Source organism: Polistes canadensis, unplaced genomic scaffold, assembly GCF_001313835.1.
Source record: "Polistes canadensis isolate GaletaPanama2010 unplaced genomic scaffold, ASM131383v1 scaffold_13, whole genome shotgun sequence".
Taxonomy (NCBI): Eukaryota; Metazoa; Arthropoda; class Insecta; order Hymenoptera; family Vespidae; genus Polistes; species Polistes canadensis.
The window spans coordinates 846,304-872,211 of NW_014569560.1; the positions used below are offsets into that span (position 1 = coordinate 846,304).

Sequence of the window (25,908 nt, forward strand, 5' to 3'; positions counted from 1 at the left end):
TTCTGTCTTTTTCTTTCTTTCTGTTTCTTTCTCTCACTTTCTGTAGATCGAATTCCCCTAACCTTGTAAAGCAGTAGTTACATAGTTACATGCCGTTATACATATAACCAAAGGTGTCGAAGGCGTATGGAAGGAAACACCCACGTGTTTTGAAACTAGTAAAACAGACAGATGAATTAGACGGATATGTTACATAAGTGTGTGTGTGTGTGTGTACGATAATATTAGCTTTTTACGGAAGAATCTTATATATACCTGTATATATACCTATATTCTTATCTTATTGATATTTTTACTGATTTACCACTTTCTACCTCGTTCTGGATATTAAACTTTGCGATGAAGAAATGAAAAGACAAAAAAAAGGATGTTCTATTTTTACATACAAGTATTGTTATATGTAAATTAAACTGTTTCTATTTATAGATACATTTTTATAACACAATATTATATTAGTTCTTTTTTTTTTTTTTAATTAATAATCGAAATTTAATCGTATCTTTTATTTATCATCAACTTAACTTTTTATATTACATTTGATATATAACAAATTGAAAGAATATTTACAAAAAGAAAACGTAAAATAATAAGATAAAATATATATTTAGTTATTTTGTATCTTTTTCTTGTACATTGAAAAATTTCGATTTATTTGAAAAATGATAATCGATAAAGAATTCCGGGAACGAAGTAGACTTTATTATCATATATACCGGAACGTTATTGACGACCTTGACATTTTCTACTTTTCAATGGCACCTTGAAAGACAATCACAGAAAGAGAGAAAGAGAGAGAGAGAGAGAGAGAGAGAGAGAGAGAGAGAGAGTGAGAGAGGAGTGCGAAGAATTTGTTATACGTCAACATATGTCTTCAAACGTTTTTATATATAAATAGTTTTATTTATGTCCACTGAATTGCATCGTTCACATTTTCCGAATGTTACAATAATCGTTGAATTAATAAAAAAATAATTAATTCATTAAAATCAAGAGAATATTACAGTTATATATATATAAATAATAAAATAATGAATATCTTATCTCACAAAAGATTTATACTATTTATTAATCATTCATTAAAATTAAACACACACAGATCGTATTTAATAATTAAATAAAATACATTTAATTTTAAAATTCGCTTAAATAAATAATATCTTTCGTCGTTAATTTGAAAAAATTAAACAAAAAAATAATATAATATATATATTGTTTAATGGAAATAAAGAGAAAACAAATAATAACGAGTAGGAAAATAGGAATGAGTTATAAAATGGCCGATAAATCGTCGAGCATGATCCAAACACTTTTTATAAGCGAACAGGATGCTCTCTATCTTTGTCTCTTTCTCTCTCTCTCTCTCTCTCTCTCTCTCTCTCTCTCTCTCTCTCTCTCTTTCTCTTCTAAGTAAAAGAGGGTGGTTAGAGAAGATCCCACTCTCTACGACAATGATCGCTCGTCTCAACCTTGAAAGTTGTCCCCTCGGGCCGGGTAAGTGCGCACACGAGTCCTTCGATTTACACGGCGCCACAGGACGAGATCCATGGAGAAATGCGTGTCTATGGCAGATTCTTTTTATTAATGAACGAGGACTGGTAGGTACGGTGAAGGTCGCGCCTACCGATGCAACGCACAATGCACCTAAATACCGAAAACGCAAAATGATGCATAATAACGTGTAGTTTTAATTTCTTTCATTTTTTTTTTTTTAAAGTAGTATTTTTGAGGATTTTTCGGTGCTCGCTTATTACGAATCTTCTATTATTTCGGGGGAAACCAATATGGCGGAAAGAAACATGGCGGATGGAAAATGGCGGACCGTTGTATTAAAACAATTGATTCGATCTTTTTGAAAATGAATATTTGATGATTGCTTAAAAGTATTTACAATAAATTGATCTCATGAAATAACGAGTAAATTAATGAAATTTGAAATAATATTTATCGAAATATTAACAATTAGAATATATAAGAATTCTTGTAAGAAAACGTGTCTCCTATGCTATTTTAGTATTACAGGATACTAAATGATTGAAGTAACTTCCAACAAATAGAAAAACTAAATGCAACCCAATTGAAATCAATATCATTCTTATCGATAAACGATTCAAACGTGAGAAAAAATAAGTGCAATGACAATGGAGAGAGAAAAAAAACAAAACACCTAGAGACAATAAATGCAAATAGCAATACAAGTACGTATAATATCTACTATATACATAAGTTAGGTGAAATTTGGTCTCTGTAAAACACAATAGATAGAGAAAGAGATCAGGATTCAAGATCGGATTGTTCGATCTTGAAACGTATCGAAGAGTTTCGATATATTCTTCATGAAACAGAGTACTCTAAGTGGAGATAACTATCGAGGAGTCGAACTATGCGAGTGCCAAGATCGGGACGACAAGAGAAGTCGAGCTGAGATCCAGTTGAACACGCGGCCTTTGTTGTTTACGAGCCGTGATATGGGTATTAAGTAACGCCATTGCTGCTGCTGCTGCCGTTGCTGTTGCTGCTTTCACTGTCGCCTACGCACCCGTTAAATTCCTCTACACGCGGTTACTCCCAAAGCAGATCTTTAAGGAGACAGCAACAGCAACAGCAACTGCAACACCAACTGCAACAGCAAACACCAACAACAACCAGGACTCTCCTATCCCTTTCCTACCTGCATTGTCCGATGAATTAATGGAACACCATCTGGTATTGTCGATCGTATTAACCGTAAGAGAAATAGATCATTGATTTTTGGAATGCCATATTTGTCCAGACACCAGATCGTATATACGTGTCTCTCTCTCTCTCTCTCTCATGTATGTGTATGTAAATACATACTTTATTTACGTAAGCGGTTCACTGACTGATTTAAATAAATAGCTTGGGAGAAACTCACTGGATGATAGGTGTATATGTATATATATATATATATGTGTGTGTGTATACTTTTATCTATCTTCTTTAAATTAGCATGAATGAAATTTGAAGGAAAAGGGAATAAGAAGAAGTATATCAGTAATAAGAAATATTCGATAGAAAAAAAAAAAAACTGGTGTGTGTAATTATGTATGCACGTAAGAAGTTATACTTCTTTAGCGTACCAAAACGAACATAACCTCAATAACTTCAATTATCTCGCGTACCAATATAATACTCTACATTTGTCGAAAAAATATGATAAAATAAAATGAAGATATTAAATACCATTGATAAAGGTTTTAATTAATATGTATAATCTAATTTATTTATTTACGAATTACTTCATGTCGTAAATTTGAAATCGCTTTGCCCACGCATCGTAAATATGGACAACTTCATGGTGTCCATTTTTTCGGTCGCATCTAAATTCACTTTCCAAAACGCGCCAAAAGAAGTATAACTTCAAAAAGTTCAACTTGTTTTTCAAATGAAAAATTGAACCAATTAATTCTATAATAATTTCGCATTTGTTTTCGTCTATCGATTTTCTATCTTTATATCTTTAAATACAAACAAGAGATATTATTGTGTTCTCACAATCTATTATCCCGTAGTATAAATTATAAATAGTTTTAAATATGTTATATATATATATATATCGTTTTGTGTACATTCATTTGTAATTGAATTAAAAATTATTACAGATAATAAGTACGTAATGCCTATCTATTATTTCTTATAATCATTAATTATCTCATTAACGAGATAAAAATAGAAGAAAAAGTTAAAAAAAAAAAAAAAAGAAAAATTTTAAAGAGTAAATCTAGAACAGTGTTTCTCAATCTTTTCAAAATTACATACCATCTAAAAAAAGACAACGAAGATATAAATTTTCCCTAATATATATAATAAATCAATCATATTTAGAATAAATTGAACATTACGTATTTAAAAAAACAAAAAAAAGACCATATATAGATCACATTGTTTTTAATATTGAATTATATTATTAATGAATATAACAATTATCTCTTTATTACGAAACGAATATGTGAATTTTGTACGAAAAACATTGGCGAGTCATACGATGTCAAGAATTGTTCTAAATATTTAAATTGTTCATGCGTGAGAATCTATGCGTTTCACGTTGGGAAACACTGATCTAGAAATAAAGAAGGGGATCAAGGATCGGGCAATGTACCTACAATAGGTAACCTTGAATTTAGCAGAGCGGAAACGACACCCGTATCTCTTTCTCCCCGCTTCTCTAATTACTTTCTCCATAGTAAGTATAGTAAGTTAGAATCTAAAAGAATAATAATAAGGGGCCTCCTTGCTAAACTATCCGACATATCGCGTACGTGTAAATACGTGCTGTAGTTAAATATACAAAATGTAATTACACGCTTAAGAATACATATATACATTTTCCGGTATAATACCACGAAATAATAATTGTTATAATCACACAAATTTGATTTTATTCATTCATTTGTTTTTTAATATAAATAATCGAAATATATCAAATTATAATAATTATACCATTTACACGTATATACGGTGTATGTCTCAAGAGTAAATTTATTTCATTGATAAATTAGAAATACTACAATAATAATATTGTATACTAATATATGATAACATACAAAATATTTTAATTGTAATATAATTAAAAATCTAATGATTCATTTTATTCTTTTTAAAATGACTTTTTGGGACAGGTTGCAATAAATCGATACGGAGTAAATTATTAAATAAAGTAGTATACAGTTCAAACACACACACATACACATATATATATATATATATATAAATGCAATGCATGTTGTAATAGTAACCTACTTCCGTCGAGTTTCATTCATTCATGTATTATAAGAGAAAGAAAGCAAGGATGAGAAAAATAAAAAGAGAGAAAGAGAGAGAGAGAGAGAGAGAGAGAGAGAGAGAGAGAGAGAAAGATAGAGATAGGAAAAGTATCTTCCATCTTTTTCCTTTTGGTGCTGGATATCGTTTAGACGCACGTGCCGAGTCTCGAGACGCAATCGCGATTATCGTTTTATCTTTTTCCCCAAGATTCACGGATAACTGCAGCCACGTTGGTTGAGCTCGGTTAACCCACGCAACTCTCTTTCGAGGATTCATGGAAGAACGGTAGAAGGAAATAATTCGTAAGTTGTTCATTTCATTCTTAGAAGTCAAATTAAAATGACATCCGCTTTGAGAAAGATTCGAAAGGTTTCTAACAGAGAAACATTTAATTTTTTCGTTTTTGTTATACCTCGTTGATTGAAAACAAAGAAATTCCTAACGTAAGAAATAATTATTATTTATTTTGTATTTTGTGTGTATATTTTTGTTTGCTCTCTATATTTAATTAATATTTTTAATTTATGTGTGGATTATTCGATGTAAAACATGTATAGATCGGATATAATCGTTTAATCTAATTGAATTCGTTTATCGTTGAAAAATAATAATTATCTAATAGATTTTTAATTTTTTATTTCTAATTTATTTCATACAAGAAAGAAAAAAGAACAAATAGGAAATAGGATAAATAAGAAAGAACGAAAATTCCATTTAAAGTGGAGAATGTGAGGCTTAACGATCATGAACCTAATGCGAATGAAAATCTTATGGGACTCTTGTAAACGTTTGTGCGTGGGGGGAAAAGGTGGTTGTGATGGTGGTGGTGGTATTTTTCTTATTCTTTCTTTTATCCGAGTTAAACCCGAACGACTTTGAGAGAAACGATAATGCGATGTACATGCATTAACAAATACCTACACATATATACATATACATATATATGTATATGTGTGTACGTTGATATATTCGTGGAATAGCGTGAGCGAGATCGTTTACACTCAACTCGCAAATCTTTCTAACGATCCACGTTAACGCACCAGAAAGTATAATCATTCTCTCTCTCTCTCTATCTCTTTTTTTTCTCTCTCTCTATCTCTTTTTTTTCTCTCTCTTTTTCACATTCGTTAACAATTACAATACACACGAAAAAAAGAAATTGTTGAATGGTAATCAAGATGCCCCTTCCCAAAAAAAAAATCAACAACAACTGCATCTCAAATTTTCATTCGAAAATATCATTTTCTTTCTACCTCATTATTATTTCACATTTATTATAATAATAATAATAATAATAATAATATATAATAAAAATGATAGAAAAATATTTAGATAATTTTTTTCGATAAGAGAAGAACGAACAAAAAATTAAAATTAAAAATACAATTACGTGTATCTTGATTCTTCTTTTTAAGGATCATTAGGAACGATTGTAAAAAAAAGAAGAAATTAAAAAAAATGATAGAAGAAGAAGAAGATAAAGAAAGAAAATACTTAATACTTAATCTTTTTTATCTTTTTTTTCTTCTTTTTGTTTGTTTTTTTTTCTTTTTTTGTTAGCTCGAACTAAGGCACGCGTCCAACTTTTAAACCAAGCTCGTGATCATTAATGCGATGAGGTAAGAAAGTGATCTTCCTTCTTCACAGTGACACGTTCAATCCGTGCGAAATAATTACACGGTGGTTTCTTGGTTATATACATGGACTACATACGATAATACTACTTCTTGTTAATTTCACATTTTCAACATTATAACATAGTAATAATAAAAATAATAATCACATTTCTTTTACAAAATTATACATTTATATCATATCAAAACAACGGTATACCATTATCATTATTTGTTTTTCATAATTAATGATTTATTTTAATATAATATATATATATATTCTAAAATATAATTGTATAATAATAATTATTATCATAACTATTCATTTAATAATCGATAATTTGTGTATCTTGTTTTGTGATCAAAAATAAATAAATATTGCGCTAATTTTTTAGTAAAGCAAATTATTATCAATGAATAATGTATTTAATGTATGAAACATTGTATTTGAAGGTAATTATAAGAATTCTTTTTAAAAATGAACGATCCATGGTGTAAGTTTGAGTTGAATTTTCTCGTTCGACCTAGTACGACGACCATTGTAACACTTCGATCTCGTTCCCGGAGACAACACAGGATATCGTTTGCGTTGAACAACGGGGAATGAGAAACATACAACGTAGGTGCAACGGTATCTATCCCTCTCTCTTTTTCCTCTCTCTCTCTCTTTCTCTCTCTTCTAACAATATCTTTCATTCTCTTTTTATCTTTCTCTACGGTTGTTCCTTCGAACAACAGAATGCAGTTAACATTTTTCGACAAGTAAAAGATAGAACGTTGATATTTATTAGCATGAAATTATAAAAATTATGAACTTTAAAAAATTGCAAATGTTTTAACAATGAATTTAAGTGAGATAATAACAAAATATAATCATGCTTTTACAAAGATGATTTTAAGAAATTCAGAATCGAAGAATTTTGATCTAATAATATCATTTAAAAAAAAATGATCGATTAGAATTAAAAAATCAAATCAATTCATAATATTACTCGAATATGAATCTAATTGTAAACTAGAAAAAATTGATGTTAACAAAATTAAATGAATCAATTAATTTGCGTTATATATTGATCTAGGTTTTAATAATGTTAATTGATTAGACTAATATAATATTATACGAATAGAATGAAAATAAATGATTATAAGAGTATTTATAAATATATAAAAATGTCGATAATAATGTAAAAGAAAAAATATTAAATAATATTTCGTCGCGAACATAATATTTCGAGATTGCAAATATTTGACGAACATTAAAATTACAAAAAATGTATATACATAATTATATATCGATTACGCGTAACTATATTTCATAATAAAAACCGGTTAACAACGTAAGATACATTTATTTATATTATAACATCTAGAAATAATTCATCTTCGAAAATAAAAAGAAAATAGTAATAAAGTACGCATAAAAGAGAAGAATGATTCTTCTCGAACTTGCGATTACAATATAGCGAATGGTCGTAGATCTTAAAAAAAAAAAAAGAAATAAGAAATAAAAAAAATTGACTCAATAGATAGTATAATAATTTTTTGATCATTTCTATATACTACGCGTTCTATTGAAAGTGTACAATGCAGATAACTGTATCTCAAGGTAACTCGCCTTGTATACATAAGTTCGATACCAGTAATGAATAATAATAATAGTACTAGTAGTAGTAGTAGTAGTAGTAGTAGTAGTTGTAATGGTAATAGTAATAATAATAATAGTAGTAATAGTAGTAGTAGTAGTGGTGGTGGTTATAGCTAACACAACACAGTTATGCGTGATCGAGCGATATCTGGTCCAGTCATCTGGAGCAATTCATCTGCAGTTACCGGCATTAAAAGCTTAGCAAAAGAGTGACAGCGATTTAAAAGTCGGTTTCAGTAAGCAACTGGCAGAGTTAAATGAACTTAAAGGAAGAACTATTATAACGATCGAGTACCATTAACCATATGCCGCTAAATATTTCATAATCTGTCAAAAAATTCAAATAAGATAAAACGAGAATGAGAATAAGAAAATGAATCAAATTATCAAACGATAACTGTACAACGTAGAATTTATTCGAATTCTTTTTTTCAATCTAATTATCTATCATAATATATAATTATTTGTTTGTAAATATTAAACATTAGATTTTATAAACCCCACCCCCATCTATTTTTCTTCTCACTCTCTTCTACATATCGTTTAAAATTGTATAAATTGTGTAAAATGTGTTCGTGCGTGGAAAATTCGTGTAATAAAAATAAAAAGAAAAAATACAGAAAATGGAAAAAGAAGAATATTGAAATCGTTTCGTTAAATAAACTTGAACCTTTGAATAATAATCCTGATCACACACGTACACGCATAGATACACACACGTGTGATGTGTTTGAATGCAATACGCGAATTACGCATAAAACGCATGTGACGCGTGTAACACTTTCGGACTTCTCTTTCACTGGTTAAACTCGAAACGATTATGCAACTAAACAACCTACAAAGATAGATCGCGAATCGTATGTAATAAAATGTAATAACGCGTAGTTATATAATTATTATATTTTTTGTTACCTAATATATCATAATTATTAATACTTTCGTAAATTTCGATCTCGAATATTTAACCGATTTATTTATAATAATATCATTGAAAAGTAAATTGTAATGAACGATCTGAAATATTGATAATTAGGAAAAAAGAAAAAATGTAAGAGAGATAAATAAATCGTAAATTAATTATAATATTTGACACGTGTAATATCGATTATTTTTAATTAATTTTGAAGATTATTATAAAATATTGCTATTTTTTTTTTTTTATATATATACGATGGCAAATAATGAAACAGATGGTTATCTTCAAAATTGTTCAAAATATTTTGATAAATTTTCGAATATTATTCTTTCGTATCAACATTTAAATATACGCGTATGTGTATCTAAACAGCTAAATAAATTGACTTAAGATTTGCATCAAAAATTAAATGACACAGTGTACAATGATTAACGATTAATTTATATTTTACTTAATCCAACATTCTATCTTTCATATTAATAGAAAAAGAAAAAAAATTATCAAAGGTAACTAATAGATGATAATTGAAATTTATGAATTGTCAATTTATCCTCAAATCGTTTACAAGAGTTTATACGTAACGACGTATATCTACGTGTAAACATTCATACGCATTAGTTACGATTAACTATAATTATTCGCAAGAAATTATGATGATACTCCTTTTAATTCCGTTTTTGAATAGAAGAAATATCATTTGAAAAAAAAAAAGTGTCTAAAATATCGCATATACAAACAACCTAATTAAATATAAAATAAATAAGAATTATATACTGGTGTAATATTTAACATACGTAATATTAGAGAATTAACATAAACCATAATAATATATCGTTCGAGCCTATTATATATCCGACACAAATGCTATTTTATAGTTTATCATCTGAAAAAACGAATAGTTTATATGATAACTTTCATTCTCAGTTAACGGGGAGAATCTCGTTTCATTGTATTCTACCTGAATAGTTTTGTTGCAAAAAAAAAAAACGAAGAAGAAGAATAAAAAAAAACATAAATAAAAAATAAAATAAAATAAAAAAGTATATTCGTATACGAGAATCGTTTTCATCGAAAGACCGGACCTTTTGGTCCCTTTTATTCGTTTTAATTGTTTTTTTTTTTCTTATTTTCTACTTCGAAGAATACGAGGATGAATTTTTAAAACGAATTACCACCCACGTGATATATCCCTACACGAAATCCACATCTCATTTGATTTCTTTTTCTTTTTTCCCCTCAATCTTTTTCTCCCTCTCTCTCTCTCTCTCTCTCTCTCTCTCTCTCTCTCTCATAATTAACGAATTATACCCAAGAGGGATGTTAGCAGACCAAGGTAAGATGATCTCTGATAGAATGATGGTTGGACTGTTGGCTCCTTCTTGCCATCCCATAGTAAATTGGTTCCTTCTACTTCTTAGAAACGGAAGGTTACACCTTTCCGAGAGCAAACCGGATTGTGGACTGTATCGTTGAAGAGACGAAGTAAATGACGACGACTAGGTCAACCCATCAGACTTCTTTCCTAGGGCCTTAACAACGAAATTGGTACGCAATACCGTTTTCCAACCTAGACGATCAACTAAGTAGCATAAAATCGAAGATTACTTTCGAAATCACACGGTATATTTATACTATCCTAGCAGCATGATTAAATTCATTATAATATCATCAGAATTATATCTAATAAAATATAAAATAATATAATATAAATATAAAAAAATATAATAAAAATATAATATAATATAATTTATAATACTTCTTGAAAAGATCCTACCTCTCAATATGTTTTTCTTTTTTATTATATTATTTAATATATAAGTTTGTTTTAATTTGAACGTTGTACTAATTTAATTTTGATATAAAAATGTTAATGCACAAATGATTTTTTTTTCGAAGGCCAAAACATTTCTTATTTTTCTTTAACACATTATGATTAATTATTATTATACATTATACACTAGTAATTCGATATTACAATATTTCACAATATAATTATTATAATAATATTTCAATTTTGAAGAAAACGCAAATCTTTAAAATATATCAAAATAAGGAATGATCTTTAGAATATTTTAAATAAAATACACAAGTCATATAATTATTGATAATTATTAGAACAACTTGTATACGTAATAGCATACGTATTCGCAATTATTATTCTAACGATAAAAGATTTTGTTCATTGGAAAATATTAATCAGTAAAATAATTGTAGGGTATAAGTAGACTCAAGAGTAGAAAAGAATTGCCTTAGAGCGATAAGTCTACGGTGGTACGAAGAAACCTTTGAGAAATTCTTGTCTTATACAGTACATAAGTATTTATATATTACATATACATATACATATATATATACATGTAAGAAAAGGTCGATGTACGAGGGCTATATAAATTTGTATAGAACATACATATGTATATGTATATAATAAGTATGTACAGTATGTCAAACGAAACGACTAGAATTTTTCTGAAACGATCTCAACATGAAAAAAAAAAAAATGAAACGAGGGCAAAGAGAGTAAGAGAAAAGAAGGTTCCTCGCTTTAACGCTGCTACCATTGTGTTCGTTGCAACGAAAGAAAGTCTTTGGACTCTTTTCATCGTACTTGAAAAGAACTTGTCGCACACTTGTTTTCTCGTGACTTTTTTTTTTTTTACAAAGAAACGAGAAAAAAAAAAAAAAGAAAAAAGATGACTCGAATAATAATTATTCGAGAAATTTTTTACTGAAGAAAAAGAAGAACCCCCTCGAGCACTCTCGTTGAATCTTCTTACAATGAAAAACTATCAAATACCAAATCTACATTTTATTCGTGCATTGTGCACAGGAATAGAATTTCTTGAAAAGCGTCAAATAGAATGATTTCAAAACGTCTAACACTTTTGACGTGTGTGCTCACGTACGTATACGTGATACATCATAAAGAAAACAAATTCATTCGAAATGAACAATTCATATTTGTATTTTCAAGATACAAAAATACTCGATATGATAAGTTTAAAAATATAATAAAAATAAAAAACAATAAATAAAATTTAACTATAAAAACAGTTACATATTCTATCAACAACGTTTAACATCTTTCGATAATATACGTACATAAAAAAAAACAAATGAAACAATAAAATAAAAAGGGGTACAAATTTAACGAATAAAATACTACTCCCCCCTACACCCACGTTTGACAATTAAATGAAAAGAAAAAACACGAGAATCAAACACACACACACACACATTTCCCATAAATAAATAATAAATAAATGATAATTAATGAATTCAAATATATATTTTAGATTATAATAACGACAAAAACATTTTCAAACGGAAGACAGGTTACAATGGTAGGGGGGGTTTGAAATCGGTAAAAGTAGCGCCGATTGGTGCTCGACTAGGCGCCACAGTTATCGTAATTATTGTAATCGTAATTATTGTAAAGTGCTCGATAGAAAGTCGAGAAGTATGAGTTTCTTCTTGTTAGATCGATCGATATAGAAAGAAAGAAAGAAAGCAAGAAAGAGAGAGAAAAGAAGAGAAGAGAAGAGAAGAGAAGAGAAGAGAAGGGTGAAGGGTGGAGGGTGGGGAATGGGAGGAGGGGGTGGGGGAGGGCATCGAAGCGAAGAAGAGACTCGATCTTCCGGTTTCTTCGCCGATCGAAAGTCGATGAGACTGCTCCTTCATGAGAGTGAGAGAGAGAAAGAGAAAGAGTAAGAGAAAGAGAGAGAGAGAGAGAGCATACGCGTATGCGCGCGCGCGCCCTCACGCGATTAGAGGAGACGGGAAGAGCGAATCGTTATTTTAATAAGATCGTTTGGATTTATTCTAATTTATTATCTGGTTTTACCGGCAGAATTTTTCTATCTCTCTCTCTCTCTCTCTCTCTCTCTCTCTCTTTCTCTTTCTCTTTATTTATTAATTTTTTTGTCTATCGTATCTTGACTCGTAATCAGATTATCCAAAGAATATAAGTCAAGCTAACGGAGATATATTAGCAGGAGGGGTGAGGGTGGGGTGTAAGGGATTGTACGGTAGACCACGTTCTTTCGATGTCTTAAAAATGGCCAATCAAAGTTTCACATGAAAATGAAGAAAAAAAGATTAAATTAATGAAATTTATTTATTGTTAGATATGAATCTTGCGTGTATCTCGATTATAATAAATTATTTTATATAAAATTAATATTCAATCACTATTAGTAATATTTCGAGGGAATTATCGTGAAATTTCGATTAATCATGTTAGGTGAATGTACAAAAAGAAGAAAAAAGAAAAAAAGAAACAAAAATTCGTTTCCACGTATTCCAGGAAAACCTAGTAGACTCTATTACACCCTATTAGGGTGGCGGGAGGGGGAAAGGGGTGACGTTGTTGTGTTTGTTAACCGTATTTTCGATCGAGGCGCTTACTCTAGCGTAGAAAGTCGGTAACTGTTGGAATTGCTAGTCACAGTTCGATGAATCGAACTAAGAGAAGAAGAGTAGAAACTCGTTTGGGTTAAACCGACCTCCTGACATAATTCGTAAAATTATTCGTCAGTAGAAACATTAATGAGGAATTTTTATCTATCTCTTACGACATTTTTTCATTATTTTTTCGTAAAGATGTCGTACGACAAAATTCTACGAGATTTCGGATCTTACCTCGATATCTTTTTTCGATATATATATATATATATCGTTCGTACGTATACTATAACGTTTCGTTAAAACTATTGAATTTTTCTTTTTTTTTTTAGTTTATCAACTCGAATTCTTATCAAGAATTTTGCCCTTTTAAATTAAATGTTTATTTCTAAAAATTATTCGGGTTAATTAATAAATAGGTAATATCAGAATTATTAAAACAATACTATTTATAATAGCATTAAAAAATATATATAAACACATTTCTCTTTAATAATAATAACTAATATTAATTTATTTTTAATACGCGAAATAAAACGACAAATTTTAACATTTCTTATTAGTCAACCCAATAACTTCTAATCAAAACCTAATAGCGCATCGTATAATAATATCTTAAAATAGATACACACACACACACACACATACACAAAAAATAAGAAAAAAAGTACTTGATAATAATAATCCGAATATATATCACCGATAATTCTTATTCTCGAAAAAAGATATATTCGAGTATCTTCATGTCTGTTCGTAATAAAGCTTCAGAAACTCTCATTCGACGTACTATTTTCGATACGTCTTATCTCCGAAGAAGTGGAAAACAAGGGGTGTATCAGGAGTTCTAATTAGTCGTCGAATAAAACGTAATACGTTAGGTTTTAATCTTATCTCGTTTAAAGCTATATACGTATATAAGTTCTCAGCACGAATAAACGTTTCCCCTTTTATCTTCGGTTAGTTGATCTAAGCGTAATTCGGTCGGACATAAGCATGTTCGCACGTGCATATACATATACATATATATATATATACCTATATACAAATTTACTTATACGTTTACATATCCCCGTTTTTCCACGTTTATCAGAAATTCTTTATCATTCGACATGGCAAACAAGTGCGACCAAGTAGACCTCAACTTCCTTTACTTTTTCTTCGATTTGATGATTCCAACGTAAAACCCGGTCAGAGAACTCACACAACGTATTTTCTTCTCTTAACAATGTTTGTTATACCAGACAGAGACCGTGAGGAATGCAAGCATTATATCATTACGAACTATTACCCATTACATAGCTCGTTACACCGTATATATCGTATATTATCCTAGCTACGTTAGTATAAAAAGTTAGCTTTCTATCTCTTTCTCTCTCTTTCTCTCTCTATCTCTCTCTTACTCACTCACTCTCATCGTCTCGAACCCTTTTGCCACTGATGAGACTCTCGGTCTATTACCATGCACGATCGCACACTTTGTGCACGTTTCCCCCCCTCCCCTCCTTGTATACGTATGTATATGTGTGTCCGTGTATGTATGTGTGCATCAATCTATATAAACTTTTCTCTCTCTCTCTCTCTCTCTCTTTCTCTCTACTGTCTATGTGTAAGAACTATTTAATTTTGTAGCTAAATAATTCGAGTGATTTACGGACGACATGAACGTTCGATCGAGACGATAGTTCAATATCGGACAGCTTATTGAAATACCTGTCCAACCTTCGACCACATTATTTAACGTTTTTATGAAGATAAAGTAATGAAGAAGAAAAGAGAGAGAGAGAGAGAGAGAGTGGGAGAAAGAAAAAGGTTTCTTTTTTCTTTTTTATTGTATTATATTATTTTAATAAGCTATTCCGATCGTTGTCGATAATACACTAGCTTTTTTAATGTCCATTGATAATTAAACGATTCCGAGGTTAGTCATCCTTGAAAATATAAAAATAAACTACGTGTAGATAAAAAAGAAAAAAAAAGATTTCGATAAGTAACATTTTACACAATAATACGCAACAACGTTTTCGAGTACTATTCGTTCTATATTTATTTGACACGTGTGTCTTTTTATTCGAAAAGAAAAAAAATATATTACAGCGAATTGTGATAAATTATCTTGCAAAGGAAAACAACTTAAACATTTTTTGAAATATTTTAAACACGTTGTTTTTGAATAGATTCGATTTTACACTTAAATACTAGGAAAGTGATAATCAATCTGTACTTTTCCAAAAGACAAAAACAATATATATATATATATATAGAGAGAAAGAGAGAAGAAAAATATATTTACTTGTTACTTTTTTAAAGTAACCTATTGATTATCATCAAGGAGATAGTTTAAGTACATTTATCATACACGATGGTTAATAATATCAAGTATTATATTAATAAATACTAAGAAACACGTGATGCATCAGTATTTTTTCTCCTCCCCCAAAAAAAAAAAAATTGAAAAATATAAATTTAAAACAGGAAACTATTTATCATAAACATATATACATTCTCTTTTATGTTAACATTTTTTTTCTTGTTTTTTTTTTATTTTTTTCAAATTACTACTTGCCAGTTTCCATCAGAAGCCAGTTTAAACGCTTTGTTCAAGAAAGCACGTGCACGATTTATGAATCTGCATATACGCGTTTACGTACGTATATATATATATATATATATATATATGTGTGTGTGTTTGTACGGGTCACTTTCTCCAAAGCCAAGTAAATCCAAATAGAGCAAAGCAAAGCAAAGCAGAACAGAATAGAACAGAATAGAAACAGAATAGAACCGGGTAGAACAAAACGGTGCAGCAAAGTACAGAACAGTGCGATGCAATGGAGAACACGCACATACATACATACACATACACACGCATACAACTTATACACAATGTCGTTCGTGTTTAAACGGTGTAAAGCACATGCTGAATCGGCTATTACGCAATCAGCACCGAAACCTTTCTCCGTAACATTGACTTTTTCGAACGTAATTGGCGCGAGCGCGCTCCGATTACTAATCGACGCCGCGGTGAACGTGACACACATTCGATTTTAACCTCGACGAGGAGACAGTAAACGAAACACGATTCCGCGTATTTTAAGAGACCAAAATGTTGTTTCAGATTAATGTACTATATCTATTACTCTATGTAACCGATGTTACTTTAACATCTATAATATATGTCTCTAATTGATACCAATATGCATAGAACAATATTTCAATAAAAAATTCATTTATGTTATAAGAAATAATTTCTTTTGAAATAATTCTTATTAAAATGAATTATTAATCGAAATTTGTTTCCATCTAAATGTTACTTATATAATAAATAGTATATATATATATATAGGGAATTTATAAAAACTAGTAGGTAAAATTGTTATTTGTTAATCGGACCTATCGATAACTGCTTACTAACGGTGAGATAAAAATAAGAAGAACGCAAAAAAGAAACTGGACACAACCGGGCTTCTCCTCTTTTTACGATCTTCTCGATGGTCCCCCCTTTCTTGAGAGTGTGCCCTCCTCGGACGCCATTTTTTTTCCAACCACTACCTTCGTCAAAACTCCGTAACAACGATCATAAAGATGATTCGAGGAAAATTCTCTAATTCCTTGTTTCGTAATAATGTTTGTCTAACAATAAGACTAAAGAAATACAAATGACAAAGAATAAGGTTTATTTTATACATATTTTTAGAAAATATTTTCTTAAGCATGCGTACGTAAGTCGTTTAACGTGTTTTTCTAGATTATAAACGTTGTCTTTGATATCTGTCTTCAAAATAACTATAAACCCTTACCTACTTTGTAGTAATACGATGATAGAGCACTTTTTCTACGAGAAAATAAGCTTCTTCGAAAGAGAATCATATATATATACACATACATAACACGAGGCCAATGCACTGTTAATCGCTTACGAAAATTAAAATAGAAAAAAATAATTAAACGATCGAGAATAAGCGCGCGAGTTTCGAAAATATGTATTTACCTCACCAATCAACATCTCTACTCTTCGTGATATCGTGAATAACGCAACTATCATGGCGGTCGTAGCTTGAGGTAAGCTTTTGTGCAACAATGTTATTGGATACCATTTTATGAAACTTATATTTAAAAAAAAAAAAAAGAAATAAAAGAAACTAAAAAGAAAATAAAAAAAGAATTGTAAATATACAAACATACATATATATTTTTGTTAATATTTGTAATATTTTTAAAATATATAGATAAATTATAAAAATTAATAAACATATATATATAAAATGAGAATATTTCAACAAAAAAAAATAACATACCAACACTGGTCGTTCCGTTGCTCCGCTTAGATTTGTACTAAAAATCTCGGAAGAAAAAGCGATTGTTTCCTATCTTCACTGTTAACTCCACTGTGTAGCACACTATATTATTGTATATATATATATATATGCACCTAATATGTATCCCTTTATTTTTTGTCCCTTCATATACGCATACATATACGTATATTCGATTATTACATTTCCAACGAGTAACCGAAACGACTAAACAGGAACGTTAAGATTTTTTTAGGAAATAATTATATTAAAAATGTAAAAAAAAAAAAAAAAAAAGAAATTATTTACGATGACAAAAGAGTAAAAACTCGACGAGGTTTTTTATGAGCGATGTGATTTTTCGCGAAGGAGAAAAAAAAATTTTTAAAAAAGGGGAAAATAACAATAAGAAAATAAATAAAGAGAGAGAGAGAGAGAGAAAAAGTCGAACGACGAAGCGAAGGGGGAAAAAAAAATAGCCGCGACGACGCCGGCCCTGCTCTGACGTTCAGATCACTGACCAATACCACTCGAAGCTGACGCGATACTGAGCGAGCGCGTATCTGGCAAGCCCGCGACAACCGGCTCTGAACACTTCGACTATCTCCGGCTGGTGCTCGGTTAACTTCGGCTGCGTGAACCTACACGAAAATGCTTGCTGCTCTCTACCACCACCACACTACTATTTGCTGCTCCGAGTCTCTTTGGACTAACTCGTGTAGTACGTATCTCGTGTATACCATAAGAATATACGTGTGTGTAAGTGTGTAAGTATTTATATACGTTAAAAGAGACTACATCGAGATAAATGCGAACGTATGCGAAATATCCCTATGCGTGTATGCATCCAATATGTGCCGACGCGTCCGAAGGGTATAGGTACGCCCACGCAATTTTGACTTCACCATGGTGAGATCTCTAAGGACTCTGCTGTCCTTACGGCAATATCAAGAAAAAGATCTGTTCTCCTCTATTTAATTTCTCTCTGTTAGAATATGAAATATATTTTTTTGCGAATTTTATTTATATTCACACGCACATACACACACTCACATTGTCAGTTAAATTTATAATTATGAATAATGTTTAATGAAATAATATAATAATATATACGTAATATATAGAATAATACATTAATAGATTTTCAAATATATTTATATTCATGTATTACCAGTAAGCGACATTGATTTATGCATTGACAGTAGTCAAGTTACAAAGTGTAGTTATATTAATTGTCGTGATCTTCGAGAAAATGAACAAATATTTATATTAATCCCAATAGCAATATCGTATTAATATAAATATTTAACATAAAAAACAAAATTATTATTTTTCTTTCATTACAACTTAGCCTTTGTTACAAAGATACGCGTTCAAATCCCCATTTGTCGCTTATAAGTTGATTTTGTAATTCATATATTACAAGTATATTCAAGAATATTACAGCACTATTAAAAAATGTTCGAAACGAGACGTGATTTCTTACAACATCGATTAGTTATTTCTTCTTAACATTGTTTTTTTTTTTGTACTAACCTGCTACTGGAATTCTCCTCCTCCCCCCACATCCCACCCCCTCTCTCGTCTCTCTCATGCATATCAATGTTACAGGAAAGCCGGATCTTCTAATTAATTGTATAAACTGTTGCAAGTATACTTAAGAATCGTAATAAATAATGCACCGTGATTTACGATAATACTTGTCGGAAACGACAAGTGGATAGATATTATAACGATAAGAAAATAATTTAAAAATTATCGTATATATATTCGTTATCGATACTGTTATTATTCACAAACCAAATCGTAAGAATTATTAATGCAAATTAATGCACGGATTTGATAATAACGAAAAGAATTCGTGAATACGTGACATAACGTAACAGTCAAGTAGTATAACAAAATTATACGGAATTACAAGCAATCCCGACGTTAAGTACAATATTCTAGTATGTAATAGAATGTAGGAAAACGATATAAGTTGTAAGTGGTGAAGTTTGTGATCTTAAAAATTGGTAAAATAAAAGAAAAATTGATAATCGTTGATGAAAAAATAAAGTGTAATGTTTGCTTAGGTATTCATTAGTTTCAATGTACCTATATCACTATGATATACTATAATTTCATGTTTTACATATATCAATAAAAATGTCCGACATTATAATGCGCGAATATTTAATGAAATATGTTAGCGTGTTGCTCTTACTGTTCCTCGAAATGACGAAAAAATGTATTCAAAGATAACACACGCGATCTCATAGGCGTCATCGACAACCATACAAGTTTATGTTGTCACGTGATTAACCAACCCCTTGGTGATATAAATAGGTAACTTCGCATGTATATACTCTTGGGATGAAATTTTCTAAAATGAAATGATAAAAAATTGTTAATTGGATTGAATAGAAAATAAAGGTTTAAAGTTTCGTATAAACAAATATACTACGAGTAAACTTATTTCAATCTAATATCATAAATCATACGAGGAAGATATTGAGGAGGTAGTGTATTTTTAGAAATAACGGTTAACAAGAAAGAACAGGTATCACCGTATATATTTACGTATAAGCGACCAAGGTCTGCTTTATGATCAAACGGGGGGATGGGAAATATGCAAATGCGTTATAAAGTATTAATCGTTCGCACGAAAGATGAAAAGTTTAGTTGTACTCTTAGGGCTAAATATAAATACTTATTACTTATCTACGTATATATACACACGAAGGAATGAGAAAGCAAAAGGAAGGAATGTCGCGAATACAAAAAGTTGCATAATTAACAATTTCATTCTTGATGATCTATTTACATCATTCTTGTATAATACACAATATAATCTTCTCACTTTGAAATCTGTATGGTATATTAAACCGATTTAATATTTACGAGTAATTATGATTGTTTTTAAACTCTTATTTGAATATACGTAAAAATATCCATGACAAATGAATAATATTTTATAATTTTCTAAAAAAATTCAGCAACTACTACTTATTCGTGCGTAATATCAAATGAAGGATTTCTCATAAATCAACGAACAATTTTTTCACGAAAATATTAAGGGGGAGGGAAAAAAATAGAAAAATAATAATTTGTCAAAGACGTACGAATAACAATAAACAAAAAAGTCGTGTTCTCGTAAAGAAGAATTGAGGCCAAGCGCGTTCTCTTATGATCGACGTTCAATTCGAACGAACGAAGGAACGAACGAAGGAAGAAACGAACGAAGGAAGAAACGAACGAGCCGTGAGTCCGCGTTCGTGAGATAATTATGGAAATGAATTTCGATCGTTATGGGGGCGTGGACTTACGGGCTTCTCCGTGACACGACCTAACCTCAACCGAAGAACCAGGAGGAGGGTCAGCAGTCCGGCGTAATTTTCTTCAACAATTTTCGTGCCTTCGTACAAACGTTCTCCATAGGAAAGGTACGTAGGTAAGTACTTACGTTATACACATGAATCGAACGGTATGTAAGCATGGTGTTACCTAGAACGAACCTCCCAATAATCTCATATCCTACCGATATATCCTTTACGATATTTTACGCGAACCAAGTTGAATTAATACTGTTCATAATTCACGATAATACAATTGGAATTTTATATTTAACGTTAAAAGGGTGAAAGTATTTAGGTATTTGCGTCATGTAAAGTGCGGATGCGACACGATCGTTTAACAGCCTCAACATCTGATGAGATTTACGGGCGATCCTCACGCATGTAACCGAAGGAAAAGAGAAAAGAAGAAGAAAGAGAAAGAAAGAGAGAGAGAGAGAGAGAGAGAGAAAGAAAGATAAGGAAAAAAGAAAACAAAACTCATGCGTATTACGATCTTGCATTTGCACCGACGCGAAAGAGTTGTACGATTATTTTCTTTTCTCAAGCAACGTAATTAAATTATTTCAAGATTTACCTACGACTATCCCGTAAGATTCACATATCACTTGTTCGAATTTAAACAACGATAAAAATGTTTTCATTTCAGCTTAATTTAAAAAGAATTTTCACATCTCTGTGCGCACGTACCTATTTGTTACATAGAAAATATTATATTTGCGTCGTCATTTTACATTTTGTAAAACAAAATCGAAAGGAAGTCATTCATTCGTTTCGATCGATTATAAATACTCTTTAATATTTTTGTTATTTTTTATTTTTGTATAACTATTCCAAAATTAATTTTCATATCGTTTACTTAATTCGATCGAAAAAAAAAAATAGTTATAACTTAATACGCAACGGCAATGATATTTTCATCCGGTTGTTCTCGTGAATTCATCGAAAGTGTACGCCTACACGAGTTATATACGTATATATTTAAATACACAGGTATATAAAAGGGTGTCCGAGAATAAACAGATCCGAAGAAGTTATTGCTGTTCAATACTCTTGCGCATTCGGTACCGTTATCGTAGCTAATCCTTAGTTTAAACCAGTCACACGAGAAAATCTTAACGTTCGGCAAAATTCTAAGTGGTGCGACTGGTTTATCATTGGCAAAGATGGTTTATTTAAACTCGAACCCGTCGACGATGGAAAAGTCGTCAAGCCCGATTCATCTTCAACGATGATAACATTTATATATATATAGTATGAGATACATCTCTTTTCCCATTGGTGTGCATCCATGCATAAGCACGATTTCCTTGATTTCGCGAATCAGCTTATCTACGGCGAATTCTTTGACCCCCGCGTAATCACCTGCCACAGCAACTTGGCACCGATCGCTTCAATGGCTTCTTGACAGACTACAACACCAGATAGAAACCTGTTTGTCATGTACCTCGTTCTCTGGGATATATTAACAGCACTCTGTTGCTGCTCGCGCGAGCAGCAATGGCTTGCACTTAAAGGTAACTCTGGTGTGTTGTCTGTTAAATATGCGCGCAACCAACAAGGCCGTACGCGACAATAGAACTTATCATCTCGACTAATGCTAACTCCTATACCTTTTTCTTCCCCCTCTAACTCTTTCTCTTTCACTATACAATTTCTATAGTACACAAATTTGTTTCCATTATAGAATGTTTTTTTTCTTTTTTTCTTTTTCAAAACTTGATCGACCTATTATTTTATCTTTCTTATATGTGGAACCGATTAAAAAAATAAAAACAAAAAAAAACAACGAAAGAAATCGCGATTTAATATCGTGTGATCCAACAAAAGTCAAAGTAATACCAAAGTCGCGTAATTTCGCGACGTAATGATTCCGGAGGAAACGTCTCAAGGTCAAGAAACGGAAGTGGTCACGCACGAGTAAAATAACAGACAAAAGTTTAAAAGCGCAGTAAGTTTCTTAAACGTCTACTACAGGACATTTATTCCTGTTCCTTTTATAAAATAGATCGAACAAGTTGGATAACAACCCCTTAGCGTAAGATCGGTGTTCGAGGAATGATAGACGACTACTACTACTACTACTACTACTACTACTACTACTACTACTACTACTACACTACTACTACTATTACTACTACTAGGTAACAACTATCCGTCGATAACGTAGAATGTGTCGTCGTGTTGAAAAGGCAATAGCATTTCGTCACACACGTCTTGATTCTCATCTTTCTTTCTTTCTTTCTCTCTTTCTCTCTTACTTTATTTATTTATTTCTTTTTTTCTCCGTGTGTGCGTGTACACGCGAGAATACGAACAAAGATAGAAGAAGGGCAACTCGTCGAAACGACGAAGATATCGTAAAGGATCAGCAACGTAATGTGTGCACACACGTCGAAGCAGCTTGGCTACCACAGCCGGGTTAGCAACCTTTATTTGCATACCGTATTATTTTCTGCTTGTAAAACCGAACAACCGGCGATCCGGTCAGCGGGAGAAACCTTCGAGACGACCGCCGTCGCCGTCCTTCTCTCATCCTCCGAGTATGACGGCCGTTCTATAATTTTCCAAGGAGAGAAACGCGTATAATATTATTTATGTGTTTGCAAATCCAAATTCAATAATTTATTATTTGTCCTAGAGAACCAACAAAATTTATAAATATATATATATATATATATATATAATTATATGATTTAACGAACTATCGCGTATTTATCGGATAAATAATAAAGAACTATTTAACAAAGTATCCGACTACCACCCACCCACCCCCCACCCCCATCGATGACAGGTTACAAGATTTTAATAGGACACTTCGATTATCCCAAGACCGTTAATGACAAAACTAGCATAGGGTTCATCGACGTCCAATCAATAATTTTCCATCCTTCTTCTAAGCTAGACGCACATCATACCGTATTGTTGGCGTTGCCGCTTCACCGGTAATTACTAATTACAGGCTTCGATAGAAGTCACGGCTCCGGAAGTGAGTGTACCGCCATGATACCTAACACGCTACGACGTACATTTAATATATCTTTCTCTCTTTCTCTCTTTCCCTTTCTTTCCCATGCCAATATCACCTAATATAGAAACATCTTCGATCGCTGCCAGTCAACCAACCCTTTTGGTTCGACCAGGGTACTACGCTCTTTGGACCTTTGACATAAAAGCTTTGCTTTTTTTCTGATAGATATCATCGAAGTATTTACACACTCATGTATATAAATTCGAATACATAAGTATATAAATGTAGTATTATATAAATATATTTTCATAGAATAATTTATACATGTATATTGAGATATTTTGTTAAGATCCGAAAAATTTCTATTTTCATTCGTTCGGCATTTTTAATATTATTTATTTAATTATATACCATTGTAAATAATACTATAATTTTTAGATTATATAATTGTTGTCAATATGCGATATAATAAAACTGGATTTAAAATGTTTTACAAAATTATCAAAATGGTGGAAGATATTTATATTACATCTATGGTATGTATAAATTAAAAATGTATTTATTTCGAATGACAGTACATCTTTCAATGTATTCGTGACGCTTCCTTTCGACATTTTGACTTTATTTAAATTGAATAGATCTAACGTTGTTAATCTTCGTCATGATCACCTCGTATTTGAACTTTCTTAATGGTCTCTCGTTACTTTTACAATTATTAACATACATTGAGGAAACGTCATCGACGTTTGATTATTATCACATCTCGATCATTGAATCTTCATTCTAAATAATATCTCATGCATCATCGCGTGTTCATTAATCATACCATTAAACTGTGGTATCAATTGCGCGACGCCATTTTCCTTGACCCAAATACGCAACATTTACAATACATTCCTTTCATTCTTAAATCCGTTTATAGGTGTATCGGTTTATTCGTTAACCCTTAAGCACACTCGAAATATACCAGAGTCTAATTCAATTGAAAAATTATCTTTCGTTTAATATTTCGACATCATTGTTTTTCAAAACAATTCACAAAGTATTTAAAATTTACAAATATCTTTCGCAGAATTTTCGTCATAAAAATATATTATACTATTGAATAATAAATGTGATATAATAACATTTGTCACATATACACACACACACACACACCATGACTATGAGTATACTGGTCGTTCACGTTTAAAAGGTTAATAAATAATCCTATATATAAAAGAGGAGGTGATCGATAGATAGATTTTTCTAACTTAATCGATCACGTGCCGAATGACGATTTCGTTTGACGATGCGTAACTCGTCGTATCGTATCTTGTTTGATAAAATGGTCAGAGAGGAGATATCGTTGCCAGAGATACAAGATGAAAGAAATAAAAAGAGTCTAACTCAGTATAGTAGTGCGCATAATTGTGCAAAAAGCGACAGTGGATCGATTTCTTCGTCGTTCCACGACTTGTACGGGTTCCCATAATAAGAAAAGAACTTGTCATGGCCCGCAGGTGCGAAAGATGCGAGAAAGCGAGAGAAAGAGAAAGATAAAGCATGAGAGAGACTTCATCCACTATTGCTGCTCATGTCGTTGTACCTAGAGTGTTCTGCGATAACCGGTGGCTAGCCTTAAACGACTTACCTAAAACAACGATTTAATGGTCACTGATCGACGATGTTGCTCGCTTGTCAACGTCAAGGAGTTAGTATCGTTTCAAGCATTCCCACGTCGATACTACTTGACGTCGTCCTTCGTACATATCCTGTTCATACGAATGGACAGTGACAATGTACTCTCGCAGTTAAAATCACCCTTTCCATCTCGAAGAATTCATTTTTTCTTACTCTTCAAACTTCGAATCTGTTATCATAAACGAGATAGATCTAAGAATATATTTTTTTCTTTTCTTTTAACTTATATTATAATTTATATATATATATATATATATATATATATATATA

General features: G+C 31.1%; 1 protein-coding gene across 1 annotated transcript in view; it reads right to left on the bottom strand.

Annotated features, from left to right (window-relative positions):
* Positions 1 to 18,180, bottom strand: part of LOC106793357 — a 122,015-nt gene extending 103,835 nt beyond the window's left edge. The window contains exon 1 of the mRNA XM_014760227.1: positions 17,653 to 18,180. The gene's annotated coding sequence lies outside the window, so the exon portion shown is untranslated. The remainder of the gene's footprint in view (positions 1 to 17,652) is intronic.
* Between the last annotated feature and the right edge of the window lie 7,728 nt (positions 18,181 to 25,908).